This window comes from Cryptomeria japonica, chromosome 10 (assembly GCF_030272615.1).
Source record: "Cryptomeria japonica chromosome 10, Sugi_1.0, whole genome shotgun sequence".
Classification (NCBI taxonomy): domain Eukaryota; kingdom Viridiplantae; phylum Streptophyta; class Pinopsida; order Cupressales; family Cupressaceae; genus Cryptomeria; species Cryptomeria japonica.
In genome coordinates, this window is record NC_081414.1 from 573,573,601 (window position 1) to 573,580,203 (window position 6,603).

Here is a 6,603-nt window from a genome sequence, read left to right on the forward strand (position 1 = left end):
CTCCAGTAATGAACATTGCACTAATGGTACTTGCTATTGATACACAATCCAAGGACCCCAGGGGATTTGATTATGCTTCCTTCATTGCTGATAAAATGAATCGTGGCCTTGAAAAGATAAAAGGGGATCCCAATCAAATTGCATTCACACATTATTCACTGTTGATGCATATGTTATTGTTTGTTGGAGAGGAAAACAACTTATTGAGAGATGATTTACCTAGACATATGTATAATAAGAAAGGAATGAAGAAGTCGGTGCAGTTATGACTTTTAGTATGGGATCAACGTTATGCCAATTGTCAATATTATTTCTTTGAAGATCAATTTGTGAAACCACTAATGGGTTTGTTAGCCCATGATGAAGATTTTTCACTTTCTCTTGAAACCAGGAGGTTTTTGAGACCTAAAGACTTCAATCCAGAGTTGGAAATTGATCACAATTGGGGAGATTGGCATTCATTTGAGACCCATACTCAAATTAGGGTTTACGGATTTGAAGGAGCCCCCAATGTACTGCCTAAAATAATCCTAGACATGATTGCTTACTTGGAGATTATTAGGTAGATGTGTGAGTCCAACCATTTGTATCTGAGATCAAGAGGCAAGTAATCTTTCCTACCAGGTTATTTATCTTTTGGAGATTTTGTTGTAAAGAATACAAAATGTTATGAAATTTTGGTAAGAAGATGAAATACTTTTCATTGTCACCTGCTGATGCAAGGGTCCAATTTAACCCCGAAGGCTATATTCAAAAGGCCATAAATATACAAGGGTTAAAGGGTTATGAGCATGTCCCTCTGTTAAAAGAATATTTTATTAGAAATTTGGAAAGGAAGGAGACATCACAGAAGATGGAGCTATATAATAAAGTGATGAGTGATTATAATTGGAAGCTTGCTAGGGATATGATCAAACATGATATTGAAGATATCATAGAACCACTGGCTAAAGCGGAGAAACTTATGGATATAAGACAATAAATCCTTGATGTTGGTGTTGGAAACAAGCCACACCCAGACCGACGATGGACTAGTCCAAGAGGGGCCAGTAGCTTAGTGGTAGAGCACTCCAGTAATGGATGGAAGGTCCTAGGTTCGAGTCCTAGCTGGTCCATGTCTCAACATGGTATTAGAGCCAGGTTTAGGCTAGGAGCCCCAAGCACACGAGAGGGGTGGATTAACGGGGGGTGTTGCTGTTGGAAATAAGCCACACCTAGACCGACGATGGACTGGTCCAAGAGGGGCTAGTAGCTCAGTGGTAGAGCACTCCAACAGTGTATGGAAGGTCCTAGGTTTGAGTCCTAGCTGGTCCATGTCTCAACACTTGAAGCAATCCTTGAAAAGGACCTTCTGCACAAGCCATCTGAACCAAGGATAGAGGTTTGTCTTGATCATTTGTCACTAGATTCCAGGGCCCATGAGAGGCACGATGAGGTTCCAACAAAGGCTACTGAGGGAGAGGGATAAAATGAAATTATTTTTGAGCCCCCAAAATATGCAATTTCAAATGAGAGAATTGATGATTGTGACAACTTTGTTTCGGATGAGCAATTCATCCAAACCCTTTTCGCATTTTTAGTTTGTTGGCATTTTACATATAGATTGCATTAATGATATGTTGTCATTGATGTCAATTGAACTAGTAATGGTATTCATGCTATTGTTGATATTGTTGTTTTTGATATTGGCTAGGAACCAATAGGAAGAGCTTTGTGGAAGATGTTATAAACTGGTATGTTAAGTTTGTGAGATGAACTGGTAAACCGGTGTAAAGGGTTAAACCTTTCTATGTAATTGAAGTGGTAAACCCTATCAGTTGTTAAACCCTAACCAATCAAGTTTGTTGGTTTATTATCTGATGAGTGGTAATGATGGAGACACATGTGATCATTATATGAGGATAAGTTCAAATTGTTTTGGCACGTTTGTTTGTTGTCTAGGGAAGGGGAAAAGTGGATTGCATCTAATGCATAGCACGTGACAAGTTACAAAGTCTGATGAAGCGGTGATCATGGAGCGGTTAAAATTTTCTTAAAGAATGTGAAGAGATTGTTATGATTTCTAACGATCAAGATTGTACCGACTTGTTTGTAATCTCGATGATGAGAATTATGTTTTTGTTGTGTTACCGACCTAATTGATTTGTATTTAAGGTCGATGAAGTTGTTTGTAAAAGTGGTTGGCAAGATTGGAAGAAACCTGTTGAGTGTATAGTTGCCTAACCAGTGAATGGATCTGTACTTTGAGTAAAGGTAGATTGAAGCTTAAAATGATCTGATCAAGCAAATGTAGTGCTATTCAGACAGATCAAGTAAACCTGTTGTTTTCTAACAATTACAACAAAAGTGAAATCCCTTAACCGGGTAAGCTCTAACAAGCTTGGTTACTTATTAAATCCTCTAACAAGGTGGTCCATTAGCTTGGATTCTTAAATTCTCTAGCAAGGTTACTCCTAACAGGGTATTGTGCTTTTCATCAAGGCATATTTGTAAATCCCTTAATTGGGTGATTCCTAACCGAAATTAGTTCTTAACATGACTTATTTTAAAGCTTTAACAGGCTTGGCCCCTAACAGGGCAAACTTCAGAAGAGTTCAGATAGCTATCCTTGTGAGTCTCATCTCACCGTGGTTTTTACCTATTTGGGTTTTCCACATATAAACATTTGTGTCAAGTGGTGAATTTTTTTGTGGTTATGATCTTATTTGTTGATTTGATTAACTTCTAATAAGGCAGGATAACTGGAAGCATTGAGAGATGAATACATTGAGATATGATTATGCATTGTTGATGTTTTCAAGATTGAAGTTGTTTACTTTTAAGTTGTCTTAATAGTCAAACCAGTTGATGTCAAGCATTCTTATGAATATTGATCTTGACTGTGATATGCTTACTTTGTGTGATTGAATTTGAGTTTGGGAACTTTGCATCAGTGTTTCAGTATACTAATTCACCCCCCCTCTTAGTACCAGATACTTATTCTTTCATCATACCATCAAACCCTTGAATTTCAGACATTTATATATTAGCATAAAGAAAAGTAGTTGAGGATTGAAGGAAGAGAAGACAATAGTGAAGAATCTTTAAATAAGCTTCAAGAGTCCATTGATGAGGAAATGAAGATAATAACTCCAGCCAAAGGGAGACGAATGCTAAAAGATGTTGGCACAATCATATATCATGGTTGGAATATGGAGCATGCATTAATATTTGACACATATGCCAAATTAGTTGGTAAAGAGAACTTCAAATTGCCTGAAAATATTGATACTATGTATACTAGATCTGGATATGATCCAGGGCAAAATGCATTACTGCAATGGGCTGTGTACCCTCGAGATAGAAGGCCCCTTCTGATTGATCCAAATGAGCTATTTGCCACATTGACTATTCAATAGGTGGGGATGAACAATCCCATGGAGATTGCAAAGTTAAATTTGAAATGCGGCTAGACTAAATGTAGATTAGGTGGATTTTGCCACAAGAGAAATGCTTCATGACAAGGATGCATATTGTGCAGAGGTTGAAGAAAGACAAAAGTGGTAAGATATAGCCACTCAATTGCAAAAGGATCAAAGTACTGCAATACCAGATCGACTTATTAATTATGAGGAAGATAAAAGGATCATGCTTGCATCTCAGGATGCCATGTATTGGAAATACAAAGCATAAAAGTTTGAGAAGAAAATGAATGAGGCAAATGAGAAGAAAGATGCTACTGTACATGCATTGATAACAGGGATAATCAAGCACATGATTGATGCAATGAATGCTCAGGCTACTCCATTCTGGTTCGCATACAAAGGAACTTTCACAAGCTTGGATAACCATATGACATTGAAGGAGAGGTTGTGTGATAAAACAAGGCCAAAGGCTAAGGAGATGATTGCTACTCATGATCATTACTATAAACTGTTGAAAAGCAATGTGAATAAGTTTAAGAATGCAAAAGATCTTCCAAATCTGATGAGTGACGATGATCTCTTGACAATGGAGCAATTCAAGGATGAATTGAGCATAAATTTAGAGCACAGAGTATCGAAGATCAAAGAGGATGAAGAATTGGCACCCCAGGTTTCCAAAATCAGCAGTGATCTATATGCCCAAGAATACACGATGAAGAAACTACTTGCCGAATGTGTCACATAGAAAGACCAAGCATAAATTGGACATATCGGCAAAATTAATCTAATGTTAAGAGATTGATTAGTCTTAGTTAGATTTGTTACTAGCTTTATAAATAGTTACAATAAAAAGTTAACAGACAAGTGGTATAAGTGAAAGCCATTTTGAAGTGATCCAAGAATTTCATTGTGATTGAGACAAGGAGTTTTGTAGGGTTAATTCAATATTTTAGAAAGCTTTTCAAGTCATATTCCACAATTGCAATGATTTATATCTATAGACACAAACTAGTTTTTTTAATAAACTTAAGGCCATTTCCATAGCATAGAGATATAGAGAGTAAATAAAATAGAGTTTAACCCATGAATTGTAGAAAATAGATTTTGTTGTTTATATTCATATTGTTAATTACATAGGCACATATTCATTTAAGTTTTTAAAAGGGCAGTCACCAACAATCAAAATGGCTTCCACTTTTACTAAATTCCTGAGAATAAATGGATCTCATTCTGATAAATTTTGATCTTAGTTACTTCATAGACTTAGACAGCTATTTGGTGTATTTGGTGACAACCCTTTTAAAAAGTTAAATGAATATTTGCCTTGTAATCAACAATATGAATATAAAAAACAAAATATATTTTCTATAATTCATGGGTTAAACTCTAAATTATTTACTCTCTATATCAAAGATTAGCTAAGTCTATGAAGTAGTTGAGATCAAAATTTATCAGACAGAGATCCAAAAATCAAAATGGCTTCCACTTTTACTAAAATCCTAACAATAAATGGATTTTATTCTGATAAATTTTGATCTTAGCTACTTCATAGACTTAGCTAATGTTGATCTCAAACTTAGAAAACTATTTGGTGTATTTGGTGAAGACCATTCACCTAATGGGCATTATATTTCATTAGTTTCATTAACCCAAACTCTTCTGTAGGTCACAAATTTTTATTGATGACAACTAAATACTACACACATTGGATAGAAGCTATAACTTGTAAAATTTGTATCACATACATGGTCATCAGATTTACCGAAGATAACATTGTAACCAAGTTTTCCATGTCGTTCACCCTCGTATGTGACAATAACCCTACTTTCTCTTCTTCTCAATTGATGTAATGGGTTATCGATTTAAGGTAAATTTAAATTTTTCTTCCAATCAGACATAAACTATGATCAGAACCAACCTCTTAAAACCAACAATGCCAACCCAAACAATATCCTCCATGTCTTGTGTTTCTCGGTACCCTAAAAACGCATCTATGGGATACCCAGGAAACAATAGCTATGCAAATTTGGTTATGTTTGAGATGACCATAAGATGAAGCTAAGTGATGGCTCACCTTTAAACTGATTAGCCTATCTTCACCATCTCACCCGCTAGCATCAAAATTAGGCCACCCAATCGAAGCTATAGCCACCTCGGGGTTCAACACAATGCATTTTGATCTGAACTATCCCTCACTCAACGAATTCTGGCCGGCTTCTTCATTCACCACCGTCTGTCACCCTGTGAATCTCCTCTTTGTGATCGAGCTCCTTTTTTCAAATAGTTTGCTACTTTGGTCGCACTTCCTTTGGTCGCTCTTCTTGTGAATCTCCTCTACCTGATCGAGCTTCTGTGCACGTGAATGAAGTCTTCTGCTTTTCTTTTCGAGAATGAAGTATTTTGAAGTCTTTTGCTTTGCATAGTAAATTGAAGTATTTTACTATGAAATTAAAATTTACCTATGGGATATTATACATTTCTATATGTAATTATAAGTAAATATTGCCATGCTATGGGATATTATATGAAATATTATACATTTAAAAAATTGAAATTGACCTATGGGATATTAAACATTTCTATATGTAATTAGAGAATTTGTGATCAAAATGAACATTTCCAAGCTATGTTGAATATATCTTTTGCACTATTTCACTAATATGTTTCAATTGTTGACAAAATCCAAAATTATTTATGATATTTTTCTTAGGTCTATTGCTCACAACCTATTAGTACATTGGTGCAATATTTTGTACCACGTTCTACCACTATGTTGTTTTGAGGCTTTTAGTTTGAAAAATAAGTAAGGGTAAACACTAAGACAAATCTATTCAAATTTTAGAGGGGGAGATCAAGAAGGAAAGTTAAGGTTGAGATTATGCTCACTATGACTAGTTCATAGTTTGTTCCAGGGTGTTCCAAATAAATGCACTAGAGTATTGCACTATGCACTAGCTAGAAAAAGTGTGTGGATGTTTATTGGAGCAAGTAGAGTGTGGGTTGGGTGACATATAGTTCATGTCCCCACTCTTGGAGTAACGTGGGCTTTAGTACCTAGTTGACTAGACATTGTGATTGAGAAACTAGCTTGTGGATGACTTGTAGATGTATGCGGGAAAAGTGGGCTGATAAAACTTAATATGTGAAAATATTTCAAAATACTAGTCCACACACACACACAGGACTTCTTGGTGCAAGC

At 35.7% G+C, this 6,603-nt stretch overlaps 1 non-coding gene across 1 annotated transcript; it reads left to right on the forward strand.

Annotated features, from left to right (window-relative positions):
• The first annotated feature begins 1,043 nt into the window (after window positions 1–1,043).
• On the forward strand, window positions 1,044–1,115 carry TRNAI-AAU (transfer RNA isoleucine (anticodon AAU)). Its single transcript has one exon. It is a non-coding gene; the product is annotated as a tRNA-Ile (tRNA).
• Window positions 1,116–6,603: the final 5,488 nt, after the last annotated feature.